We start from the raw sequence: 13,560 nt of genomic DNA, 5'->3' as shown, positions 1-13,560 counted from the left end.
CCACTTCCTTTACCCAGTGGCCTCCCTGCCCTTGAGGACTCCCCTCCCACTCTCCTGTCTGGCAGAGTCCTCATAACCCCAACAAGGCTGGGCCCCAGATCCCTGGAGGGCTTGACCCCCAACCCTGCTGTAGTCACCTGGGACAAGGGCTAGGGTGTCCCCACTCCGGGGTACTCTCTCTGCACTGGGCACTTCTCTAACCCACTGATCATTACATACAATTTAAAGCAAATGCAAGTTATTTAATCAACAATTAATTTTAAAAAGAATAAGGAAAAATGGGAAAGGTTAAAGGAAAAACATCAACCCGCTCTGTGGCAGGGAACATCACAAACAGTGTCTCTGGAACGTCAGGGCAGTTCACAGTCTCCTCCTTGTAAGTCCCAGGCCTTCCTCTCAGGCCCTGGCTGTGCTGCAGGGATGCTGTGGGTTGGACACTCGCTCTGGTGGTGGCCACACGCTCTAAGTGGTAGGACCCTTCTTCCCAGTGTCGCCCCCGCCCTGTCAGGGTTACAATCCAAGCCTGGCCTGCAGAGCCTCTTGGCTGAGGAATCTCCCTATGCTGGGCCCACTGCCCAGGGCCCCCCTAGCTCTCCCCAGCTGCTCACCGCACCCAGCTCCAGCCCCAGCTGCTCCACTCGGTCTCTGTGCTGCTGCTGCTCTGCCTCCAGCTCCCTGAGCTGCTTCTTTGGCCCCTCTGGTTCTGGTTGTTGCAGCTCCTCTGCTCCCAGGACAGGTCTGCGCTGCAGGCTGCTTCTGTGACTCTGCTCCCAGCACTGACCTGCTTCCTGGGCTGCTTTTCTGGCCCCTCTGGCTCTGGTTGCTGCAGCTCTGCTCCCAGGACAGGGTCTGCTCTCTCTGGGCTGCTTTTCTGGCCCCTCTAGATCTGGCACAATTCTGCTTCCCAGCTGAGCTCGGGCCCCTGCTTCCTCCTTAGCTCGGCCCTACTCTGTCTGACCCAGGCAAATCCAGCTCACATGGAGGATGGGACCTCCTTGGCCTCCTGACTCCCTGATTAGCCTTCCCACCCTGTCATTCAGGCTGACCTGGAGCACTGGCCTCTCCCCATTGTTCCTGAGGACTATCAGTCTCAGGGTCCTGGTTACCTATAGACCCTTTCCCTTTTAGTACTGGGAGCTAGCCAACCAAAACACCCCCACTGAATGTTAGTAAGGGGGCAACAGTCGCCTTACACCTGGAAGGGATCATTAGATCATCTATTCTAACCTCCTGTATAACAGGGGGCATTAAATTTCACCCAGTTGTCCCTGGATTGAGTGTAATAACTTATGTTTGACTAAATCCTATCCTCCAGGAATGCACCCAGTAAGAGTTAGTTCCGATAGTTAATCACCATCACTATTAAAAAGATGTGCCAAATTTTGAATTTGTGGGGTTTGAGCTTCTTGCCCTTGGATCTCATTATTCCAAGGTTAGGCTCCTCAGCCACTTAAGCACTTTAGGAAAAAGTCCCCACAATGAATAAAAATGTAATAAACCCCGGTTGCTTGTGAACCACCTGAGGTCAAATATTTATTGAAATTCTTTGAGTAATTTTGAATGAGTGCATCTGTGAACATTGTGGGTTCTCCATGGAAAATTTGGAAAAAAAACACTGCATGCATCACTGGCTCTAAATTATTCAGCCATCTCTATAGATATTAGCCTTGTTTGACCTTGGTATGAATTTTGTATTAGGTGTGTTAACCATTTTGTGCTCTTACTTACAATGAACAATCAGATTAGAATGGAACATATTCAGGCTATTCTAGCACTGAGGCTAGAAGGTTAAAATGATGAGACATAGCTCATTTATTTAATATTCAGTGTGCAGAAGGAAGCAGGGTTGCAAAGTGTTATCTCAAACAGCACTAGAAAACTGATTTGGAAACTAACAGGCAATAAAAACTCACCATTAGGAATAACAGGCCAGATTCTAACCTCCAGTTAAACTTGTGCAAATCTGAGGTAATATCATCAGCTTCAGTAAGGTTACTCCATGTTTACCAATGGTGTAAATAAGATTGGAATGTGGCCCAATATCTCTTACTCACAGCTGGGCACAAATTTCCTTTCTCATTTCCTTCCCTTTGCACACTAGAAAAAAAAAACTGCATAATCTTGCAGACACATTTGTTTGTCAGGCAGCAGTAATTCTGTGATTCTGCACAGTGCAAATTTCTGTGTTAGAGTAGTCTCTTGTGAGCATTGACAAACGATACATGTATATATGTATCATACAAAAACTTTACCTACCCTAGGAATTTTTTCCATACTCATCAATGGGGGCCAGCTAAGTACCTTAAATATTGTGACTTTGAGAGGGATCCAAAAAAATAAATCAGATATGCAATTCAGCTAAATTGCATAACACCCCAGGGTAGAACCAGAAATCATTACAAAGCAAGGCCAGGTCTACACTAGGAAATTAGGTTAGTATAACTGTGTTGTTCAGGCCTCGCAGTGCATTGGTTTTAGGTACTATATACACAATAATCAAAGTCCTATAAAAATGGTAAACACAATAATGTGAGAGAAATAGGTAGAAAAACATCCAATCTTGATTTAAAAATTGTCAGTGATGCAACAAATCAAGAAAAGTCAGATTTTTTTTTAAAATAAAACCATTATTTGGAGCCCTCATTACAAACATAAACCATCTTCTTTTAGGTTTCAGAGTAGCAGCCTTGTTAGTCTGTATTCGCAAAAAGAAAAGGAGGACTTGTGGCACCTTAGAGACTAACCAATTTATTTGAGCATGTTGGGGACACTGGGGCATGGCCACTAGGTAACTCGAGGGGACGGAAGACCACGAGTGGCGATGAAGCCCCCTCGCACTAGGCCCAGGTGTCCTTGGCCCCCCCTCCCACCTGGAGGCACTCGCAGCAGCTCTGCGTGCTAGGCCCAAGTGTCCTTGCCCCCCCCCGCCTGGAGGCACACACAGCAGTTATGCTGAGGATCTGCAACAATATGCTGCGGAGTCAGACTGCCTGAAACTAAGCAAGGCCAAACAGGGGAGATATGGAAGAACAATGCTGAATAAAGCAGCTTTATGTATAGTTTAACAAATGATACAGAGAATCAGGGAACTAGCTGGGAACTGGATGGGCTGGCTATATGGATACTTGGAGCAGCTTGCTATTGGATAAGTATGCTGGGAAAAAGGATGTATAAAAGCCTGTGTAACTTCCTGCTCTGTGTACAGGATTTGAGATTCAAATCTCCCTGTACCTTTTTGAAGCTTCAAATAAACTTTTCTGCTTCTCCACCCCGTTGTGATTATTGGGTATAGCACACCGGGTAACGAACCAACTTCAGCTGTTGTTTAGCCTCTTGGCACTGGGTGCCGGCAACAAGCATAAGCTTTTGTGAGCTACGGCTCACTTCATCAGATGCATTCAGTGGAAAATACAGTGAGGAGATTATATAAACCAAACACTCTACTGTGGGTGACTTGTACAATTATATTTGCATAATGCCAACATGGCTCAAATCTGGGATCTCTGGATCATAATACCTGAGCCAAAAGACCCAGCTTTCTTGGCTAGTGGTGTAGTAGGCTCATCAGTCTGTAGTTGGCCTAGTCACCAGTCGCAGGGGCCAGACTGTCAGCTTGAGCGGGTAGTGCTGACAGTTCCATACTCCCCCTGGCCAGGGAACCCTGTCCCGAGATCAGAGACTTCCCAGTTCAGTTCTCCATACAGGCCATCACTTGCAACGCTGACAGCCCTGGGTGCGTTATCATCAGAGATCAAACTTGGTCCTCTGGACTTTAATACATCACCCTCATCTGCTGGAGCTAAAAAAGCCCCCTCTCAGCCAATGCTGTAGCAGACTCATCACGCTGCAGCTGGCTTAGCCACCAGGGGAGGGGGACAGAGTGTCACACTGAGCAGGCATGGCTTACACTTGAACTAAGTGGTTTCATTATCCTCCATCCCACACCATGCAGCCATCAGCATCGCTCCCTGGGGCTCCTCTCTAGGCAGTGTCACGTTCCTGGGCCCAGCCTCTCACAGTGGCTATCACAGGGGGAGGGGGACGGGGCAGACGGGTTGCCCAGAACTCACAGGGACCGTTTTCAGGAGGGGGGCAATTCTCACATGTGCAGCTTCCCACTCCCTACAGCAGTCAGTGGTCTCCACAGGTTCTCTGCCCATCTCACTCCCCCTCTGTGTGGTTGCATCAGCCACCAACCCCAGTTACCCTCCTCTTCACAGGTAGGCTGTGCCGTCCGCCAGGGAATCTGCAAGCAGGGACCTGGATCAGAGGAGTTAGAGGAGGTAGAAAATCCAGGTAGAAATCAGAAAATCCAAATAGTGGGCTTTACAAAACCCAGGGATTTTTTGGAGGTTTTCGGTAAACAACAAAATGAAGGGCCTTATTTTTAAGAGCAAGAGGCTAACGTTTCATAATCAGGACTTGTGAATTTGCATGCCTCCATTTTTAAGCTGTCTAGCTTGAGACACATTAAAGTGGCCCGGTTTTCAAAAAAAGGGTGCTCAGTACTTCAGGGCCCTTACAGGCATCTCAAGTTCAGCATCCGAAATCACTGGTCATGTTTGACAATCTTGGCCAAAACGGACACTAATTAGTGTCCAAGAGCCGCCACCCCCACCACCATTAAATATTTAACAGATTCTGCAATGACCTTGCTAGCAAAGTAATACCTTATTCCATCAGCAATTCTGTTGAAATAAACAGTGCAAAATACTATTCAGTGGGAGTTAGGGTATCACAGTGTGGTCCATAAAAAACACTCGGAAGACCTGAGCTTCAAACAGGAAGCTGGTCTAAAGCTTAACTAAAGAAAACCTGGTGGGAGACATTTTCAAAGCTGGAAATGGGAGTTTAGTGCCCAACTCCCATTGACTTATCAGCGATTTGGGCACCTGACTGCCCCTTTATGCCTTTGGTATTCTTTCCCAATACTACTAAATATTAAAACTCCCATGGACTTCATTTGCACAGGATTGGAGCCCTGGTACTTTTCATCTTCAAAGGGATCCACACAGTTTAACTCATTACTTCTCACAAGCTACCGAGGTGGTAGATTCATGGGGCTCAATTCATGAAGAACTTAGACATTGGGATACAGGGTGTCTCAGCGTCTAACTTTTAGGCACTTGGGAAAATCGCTGCCATTCACAATCACTGGCACCCCAGTTCCCTATACAATGAAGGGGGGAGAGAGAGATGCCTAAGAAGGGGATCCACAAAATCCAGCACACTAGGCGGGGAGCCACCTAAGCTAGCGAGAGGGAGATGCTAAGCCGAGAAGTGCTAAACCTTGCCTCTCTCAGGGAGCTCAGTGCCTAAGTCTGAGCTGGAGGGAGGACCCCATCTGTACTTGGGATTCCCAGCAGAGAATCCTCTCCTGAAATCAGTTTTGCAAGAAACTAGGGGTGGAGTGAAGGAGGCTCATTGAGAGATACTATTCAGTGGGCAACAGAGAAAGAATGACTCTGTCGCCTGGTGGTTAGAGCATTCACCTGGGATGTGGAATCTCTGAATCCAGTCCCCCTGCTCCAATGCCTCTTTAAATATTTAATGCAAAGCTTCAACAGGAGAGACTGTGAAAGTCCCACATCAAAATATCCTGCAGGTAGCTGGTTGGGAATCTGATCTGCAAGGCAGCAAATCTTTTCTCAAAATCCTGCTTTGCCTCAAGCACGTGGGAGACTTGAACTGGGGGTCTCTCACACGAGTACCCAAACCACCGGGCTAAGAGTTATGAACTCCTCCTTTCCCCCTGGACATTTTGTGTGGGGCAAGGTGGCCTCTGAGCACTCTAGTTGATTGGACCCCTAACTACAAGATAAGTACTCCTCTGCCTGTCTTCCCCCAGTTCATGAATCACTCTGGGGCTTGGGCAGGACATCCAGAGAGAGGCCTGAATTGTTCTGAAGGCCATACATTTACTGAGAGCTTTTCTCAAGGCCTCCTTGACTTTGTTTCTCAGGCTGTATATGAGGGGATTGACCAGGGGAGTCAGGACCATGTACAAGAGAGAAAACGTTTTGTTCAAGTCTCTCAATGTATCAGTTTTTGGTAACACATATACAATAGTGATGGTCCAATAGAAAATTGTCACCACAGTAAGGTGAGAGGAGCAGATGGAGAATGGCTTCTGCCTGCCAGTGGTGGAAGGGATTTGCAGGATGGCAAAGATGATACAACATAAGCTGTCACAGTCAGTAGAAATGGGGGCAGGGTGAATATAAAGGACAGGATGGAAGCCAAAAGTTCCACATTGCGAGTGTCACTGCAGGACATCTTCAGCAATGGGTTGAAATCTCAAAAAAACCCCACAACAACGGTCAATTTCATTGGGGCCGCAGAAAGTTAATTGTAACATCATTCCCGTTACTATGGAACTACCCAGTAACCCACTGATCCAAGACTCAGCTGCTAGCTGGAGGCAGAACCTAAGATGCATAATTATTGTATAATGCAGGGGTTTACATGTTGCTAAATACCTATCATAAGACATCTCTGCTCAGAGACAGCATTCTGTAGCTGCTAAGCAGCCAAAGATATAATTTTGTGTGACACATGCATAGAAAGAAATGGTTCTGTCCCCTGTCAGGAGGATGGCCGAGATGTAGCAGGTCTCCAAGCAGGACAAGTTCCTCAGGAAAAAGTACGTGGGGGTGTGAAGGTGTTGATCAGCCACAACCAGCACAACAAGGAGGGTATTCCCAGTCTCAGTGTAGATCACTAGAAACAGCAGGAAGAGAAGGGTCTGCAGCTTAGGGGTATTCCTGAATCCCAGGAGGACGAATTCCATGATGGATGTTTGATTTTTCCCATTCTGCGTCTGCCATGGGTTTTGTCTAGGGGAAAACCAAACAAACTCTGAAGGATACTTTGGAAAGCACAGCAGAGTTAAATGTTCATACATTGACATCACTCTATTCCACGTGTCCTTTTGGGTACTCGTAAAGGGCTGTCTGGAAAAGGTTAAGTCTTCAAACTGAATCTGATATTTTTGGAGAGTGTGTTGAGATCTCTTTCAGATAGAATCACAAATCCAGAACAATGCACTATAGCTTAAATCTGACAGCGATATTGAAATTCTTGGGATGAGGGGGAAAACCAACAGTATAAAGCTTTCATCTCCACCATCTTTTCATGCATGCTTTGGGACACTTGACCCCGTACTTTCCCCTTATTCCTTCCAAGATTGCCCTGCCATAGAGCAGGCACATTTAGGTGAAGGCTGTCAAAGAGGATCTGGATTGAAACCTTCTTCCTATTGGTATAAGCCTGGCTTCATCCTTCCCATGCCATTGGCGCTGACATGTACACGCTCGAGAATCATTTGTGGGCAGGATCTACAGACAGGCAGACACACACACCATTGCAAATGACACACATTAAAAACAGTGCTATGCCACGGGTATTCAAGGCCTGATTCACAACTGCCTTGTGTATATAGGGCTGGTTGAAATGTTTTAATCAAAACTGTTTACAGTGGAAAATTGTGTTTTGGTTGAAACACAATTTGCTGTACTTTGCTCCTCACACCTCTATCATCCACAATGGGCCAGGGCCTCCATGATGCACAGCTTCCCCTCACCTAAAAGGGAGACTGTGGTGCATTGTGGGAGATGGAGTCCAGCTGGGAATCCCAACTCATAAAGGAGAATGGGGACCTCAGGAGCCCACTGCAAATTGCATTTTTGCCCCAAATCTTTTGGTTTTCAGCAGAAACTTGAACTTTTCCATAGCACAAATAATGTTGGGAGCAACGCTACTTGTGCTTTGTGCGATCATTTACACCTCTGCAAAGTGAGTGCCAAGGCATGTGAGACACTTTTCATACCCATTTTACCCAGGGGCACATATGGTGGTGGGAGTCTGCTATAGACCACCGGACCAGGGGCTTGAGGTGGACGAGGCTTTCTTCCGGCAACTCACGGAAGTTACTAGATCGCAGGCCCTGGTTCTCATGGGAGACTTCAATCACCCTGATATCTGCTGGGAGAGCAATACAACAGTGCACAGACAATCTAGGAAGTTTCTGAAAAGTGTAGGGGACAATTTCCTGCTGGAGGAACCAACTAGGGGCAGAGCTTTTCTTGACCTGCTGCTCGGAAACCGGGAAGAATTGGTAGGGGAAGCAAAAGTGGATGGGAACCTGGGAGGCAATGACCATGAGATGGTAGAGTTCAGGATCCTGACACAGGGAAGAAAGGAAAGCAGCAGAATACGGACCCTGGACTTCAGAAAAGCAGACTTTGACTCCCTCAGGGAACTGATGGGCAGGATCCCCTGGGAGAATAACATGAGGGGGAAAGGAGTCCAGGAGAGCTGGCTGTATTTTAAAGAATCCTTATTGAGGTTACAGGGACAAACCATCCCGATGTGTTGAAAGAATAGTAAATATGGCAGGCGACCAGCTTGGCTTAACAGTGAACTCCTTGCTGATCTTGAACACAAAAAAGAAGCTTACAAGAAGTGGAAGACAGGACAAATGACCGGGGAAGAGAATAAAAAATTGCTCGGGGATGCAGGAGTGAAATCAGGAAGACCAAATCACACCTGGAGTTGCAGCTAGCAAGAGATGTTCAGAATAACAAGAAGGGTTTCTTCAGGTATGTTAGCAACAAGAAGAAAGTCAAGGAAAGTGTGGGCCCCTTACTGAATGAGGGAGGCAACCTAGTGACAGAGGATGTGGAAAGAGGTAATATACTCAATGCTTTTTTGCCTCTGTTTTCACGAACAAGGTCAGCTCCCAGACTACTGCACTGGGCAGCGCAGCATGGGGAGAAGGTGACCAGCCCTCTGTGGAGAAAGAAGTGGTTCAGGACTATTTAGAAAAGCTGGATGAGCACGAGTCCATGGGGCCGGATGCGTTGCATCCAAGAGTACTGAAGCAGTTGGCGGATGTGATTGCAGAGCGATTGGCCATTATCTTTGAAAACTCATGGTGATCGGGGGAAGTCCCGGAAGACTGGAAAAAGGCTAATGTAGAGCCCATCTTTAAAAAAGGGAAGGAGGAGGATCCGGGGAACTACAGGCAGGTCAGCCTCTCCTCAGTCCCTGGAAAAAATCATGGAGCAGGTCCTCAAGGAATCAATCCTGAAGCACTTACACGAGAGGAAAGTGATCAGGAACAGTCAGCATGGATTCACCAAGGGCAAATCATGTCTGACTAATCTAATTGCCTTCTATGACGAGATAACTGGCTCTGTGGATGAGGGGAAAGAGGTGGACATGTTGTTCCTTGACTTTAGCAAAGCTTTTGACACGGTCTCCCACAGTATTCTTGCCAGCAAGTTAAAGAAATATGGGCTGGATGAATGGACTATAAGGTGGATAGAAAGTTGGCTAGATTGTCGGGCTCAATGGGTAGTGATCAATAGCTCCATGTCTAGTTGGCAGCCGGTATCAAGTGGAGTGCCCCAGGGGTCGGTCCTCAGTCTGGTTTTGTTCAATATCTTCATAAATGATCTGGAGGATGGTGTGGATTGCACCCTCAGCAAGTTTGCAGATGACACTAAACTGGCAGGAGAGCTAGATACACTGGAGGGTAGGGATAGGATCCAGAGGGCCCTAGACAAATTAGAGAATTGGGCCAAAAGAAATCTGAGGTTCAACAAGGACAAGTGCAGAGTCCTGCACCTAGGATGGAAGAATCCCATGCACCGCTACAGACTAGGGACCGAATGGCTAGGCAGCAGTTCTGCAGAAAAGGACCTAGAGGTTACAGTGGACAAGAAGCTGGATATGAGTCAACAATGTGCCCTTGTTGCCAAGAAGGCCAATGGCATTTTGGGATGTATAAGTAGGGGCTTTGTCAGCAGATCGAGGGACGTGATCATTCTCCTCTATTCGACATTGGTGAGGCCTCATCTGGAGTACTGTGTCCAGTTCTGGGCCCCCCACTACAAGAAGGTTGTGGAAAAATTGGGAAACAAAAATGATTAGGGGAATGGAACACATGACTTATGAGGAGAGGCTGAGGGAACTGGGATTGTTTAGTCTGCGGAATGGAAGAATGAGGGGGGATTTGATAGCTGCTTTCAACTCCCTGACAGGGGGTTCCAAAGAGGATGGATCTAGACTGTTCTCAGTGGTAGCAGATGACAGAATAAGGAGTAATGGTCTCAAGTTGCAGTGGGGGAGGTTTAGGTTGGATATTAGGAAAAACTTTTTCACTAGGAGGGTGGTGAAACACTGGAATGCGTTACCTAGGGAGGTGGTGGAATCTTCTTCCTTAGAAGTTTTTAAGGTCAGGCTTGACAAAGCCCTGGCTGGGATGATTTAATTGGGGATCAGTCCTGCTTTGAGCAGGCGGTTGGACTAGATGACCTCCTGAGGTCCCTTCCAACCCTGATATTCTATGATTCTATGCAGTCTCAAGGCAGGAAAATTTCCGTTTTGTTTTTGTTTTTGTTTTCTTTTTATCAAAACAGTTTGGCCGTAAACTGAAAGTTTTTACCTAAATAATAGGAGTTGCTGTGCCTTCTGGGAGTTGTAGTTTGCTCTTAGTGTCCCTATTCTCCTTTCCAAGCTGGGATTCCCCTGCTGGACTACATCCCCCATAGTGCATCATGGTCTGCCATTTTAGTGAGGGATAGCTGTGCAAGATGGAGTCCTTGTTCCTGCTGCATTGTGGAAGGTGTATTCCAGACAGGGGGATCCCAGACCCTTGAGAACGGAGACATGTGGAGCAAACTACGTATCCCAGGAGGCACTGCAACTCTAATTTTTGGCCAGAAACTTTCTTGTCAAGGTCTTTTTATTTGTTTGTTTGTTTGTTTTTCTGAAAACTTAAAAATTTCCCATTGAAAAAACTGTTTTGGACCAGTTCAACTAAGACCCCATTATACCAATACAGTGGGTGTGGAGTGAGAATTTTACCAATATGTGTTATGTATGTTGCTGAAGAAATTATAGGTAGGTCACTCTGGGGTTTGCTGCCACGTGCCTCTGTTATTATTTTTTTTCCTCTTTACAGAGGTAGCCAAAAAGAGTCCTTCTGTGAAGTTCTGGTGTCATATTAGCAGACGTATTTTTAATTGTTGTAACAACTGTCATATTTCATCAGGTCGGGTGAAAATGTATTATACACTAACGGACAGATTTTCAAAGGTATTTAGGTGCCTAAAGATGCAGATAGGTGCCTAATTGGATTTACTAATGCACTTAAATGGGTTATGGGTCATATTTTTAAAGGTATTTAGATACCTAGTGGGATTTCCAAAAGCATCTAAACAACTAATATCTGTTGAAATCAATGAATTTTAGGTACTGAAGTGTTGTAAAATCCCACTAGGTGCCCAACTGAATCTTTAGGCCCTTAAATACATTTTGAAAATTTGACCTTCAGTAAATATTGAATAAAGTTAAAAGGGATGGAATAACAAGGACATATTTGGAGAGAGAAGATCTTTCTTGTTTAATTAAATTCTTTCTTTTCAGAAAACACGTGGCACATATACAATGGGCACATCAAACATCCATCACCAAGTTCATCCTCCTGGGATTCGGGAACCTGAATGAAGTTAAGATTCTGCTTTTTGTGGTGTTTCTAGTGATCTACATTGTGACTATGGCCGGGAACCTTCTCATTGTTGCACTAGTTGTGGCTGATTAGCACCTTCATACCCCCATGTACTTCTTTATGGGGAACTTGTCTTTCCTTGAAACCTGCTACACCTCAGTCTTTGTCCCCAGATGCTGCCTGGGTTCCTGGCAGAAGATGGGACAATCTCCTTCAGGGATTGTATCACGAAGTTGTTCTTCTTCAGTGCTTTGGCTTGCATAGAGTGCTTCCTTCTTGCAGTCATGGCTTATGACCATTATTTATCCATATGCAACTCACTCAGCTATAAGATTATAATGAACCTCATGGTCTTCCTTCAGTTGGTATCTGCCTCCTGGATAACTGGTATATCAGTCAGTGCATTAGCAGTGGGGATGGTGCCCCACCTAAGCTTCTGCGGCTCCAGTGAAATTAATAATTTCTTCTGTGACATGGAGGAGCTGCTCAAATTATCCTGGGCAAAAAGCCCACTGGTGGAAATGATCATTCTGGTCTCCTGCTCCCTGGTAACCCTGGTCCCTTTCCTCTTCATCATTGTGTCTTACGTTCTTATCCTCTCAGCCATCCTGCAAATTGTCTCCGCTGCCGGGAGGCAGAAGGCATTTTCCACCGGTGCCTCTCACCTACTGGTGGTGAGTCTGTATTATGGGACCATCATTATCATGTATGTGGTGCCATACACAGAGCAGTCCCCAGGCTTCCATAAAGCTCTGTCCCTATGTACACGGTCGTCACCCTGATGTTCAACCCCGTCATCTACAGTCTAAGGAACAAAGAGGTGAAGAGGGCCTTTAGGAAAGTCGTGCTGCATAACTTTGGCATAATTAAGCTGTGATTTTCAGAAGGACCTAAAGATGTTTGCCCAATTCCCAGTGTCAGATGATTGCCTAATTCCTTTAGGCCACTTTGAATAATCTAGCCCAGATCTCAATAGAATTTGATTATGTACATCACTTAGACACTGTGATACAAACCCACACTGGCCAGGAAGAGGATAATGAGCTGCTGTGGGCTCAGTCACTCTGTCCCACTCCATTGCCACTATATAAATTCATGGTGTGCCCACACTTTGAATAGTGTGTGCAGTTCTGGTCATCCCACTTCAAAAAAGATATGTGAGAATTGGAAAAGGTACAGAGAAGGGCAACAAAAATGGTTAGGAGTATAGAACAGCTTCCGTATGAGGAGAGATTACAAAGACTGGAACTGTTCAGCTCAGAAAAGAGATGATTAAGATGGGGAATGATAGAAGTCTATAAAATCATGACTGGTGTGGAGAAAGTGAATAAGGTAGTGTTATTCACCCCTTCACATAGCACAAGAACCAGGGGTCACCCAATGAAATTAATTGGCAGCAGGTTTAAAACAAACAAAAGGAAGTACTTCTTCAAACAACACACAGTCAACCTGTGGAACTCATTGCCTGGAGATGTTGTGAAGGCCAAAAGTATAACTGGATTAAAAAAATAATTACATCAGTTCATGGAGGATGATAATGGAAAACAAGAGATAGCCCTAAACACCATTAACTGAAAGCGGGCATATCATGTAGACATCAAGTTGGGGTAGAAAAATAACATACCCATGCAAAAATAGTGAACAGCAGTAAAGCAGCAGGTCATGACATTGAATGCAGCAGCAAGTGCTTAACCACAATGTTGGCACGTGTCCAAAGTCTTAATCATAGAGTTTAAGAAGAGCAAAGAAATCACAGAGAGAGAGAGACGATGCTGCTTGAGAACTGCTAGCAAGAGCTGCTGTCACAAATCATTCTCCCCAGATGACTTGCAGATGATTGGTCCTCGGAAGTGGGATGCCAGGGTAACAGAGGATAGGTCCATCAATGGCTATTAGCCAAGATGGTCAGGAATGCAACCCCATTCTCTGAGTGTCCCTAGCCTCTGATTGCCAGAAGCTGGGACTGGACGACAGGGGATGGATCACTCGATGATTCCCTGTTCTGGTCATTCTCTCTGAAGCATCTGGCATTGGCCACTGTCAAC

The 13,560-nt window shown here is 45.9% G+C and overlaps 2 pseudogenes; one reads left to right on the top strand and one right to left on the bottom strand.

Annotated features, from left to right (window-relative positions):
• Positions 1-4,214: 4,214 nt before the first annotated feature.
• On the bottom strand, positions 4,215-6,790 carry LOC140898175 (olfactory receptor 11A1-like; annotated as a pseudogene).
• Positions 6,791-8,856: 2,066 nt separating this feature from the next.
• Positions 8,857-12,392, top strand: LOC140898174 (olfactory receptor 5AP2-like; annotated as a pseudogene).
• The last annotated feature ends 1,168 nt before the right edge of the window (positions 12,393-13,560 follow it).

The sequence above is a fragment of the Lepidochelys kempii genome, chromosome 14, assembly GCF_965140265.1.
Source record: "Lepidochelys kempii isolate rLepKem1 chromosome 14, rLepKem1.hap2, whole genome shotgun sequence".
Taxonomy (NCBI): Eukaryota; Metazoa; Chordata; order Testudines; family Cheloniidae; genus Lepidochelys; species Lepidochelys kempii.
The sequence above is the reverse complement of the archived record's forward strand: the minus strand, read 5'-3'. Positions and strand labels throughout refer to the sequence as shown.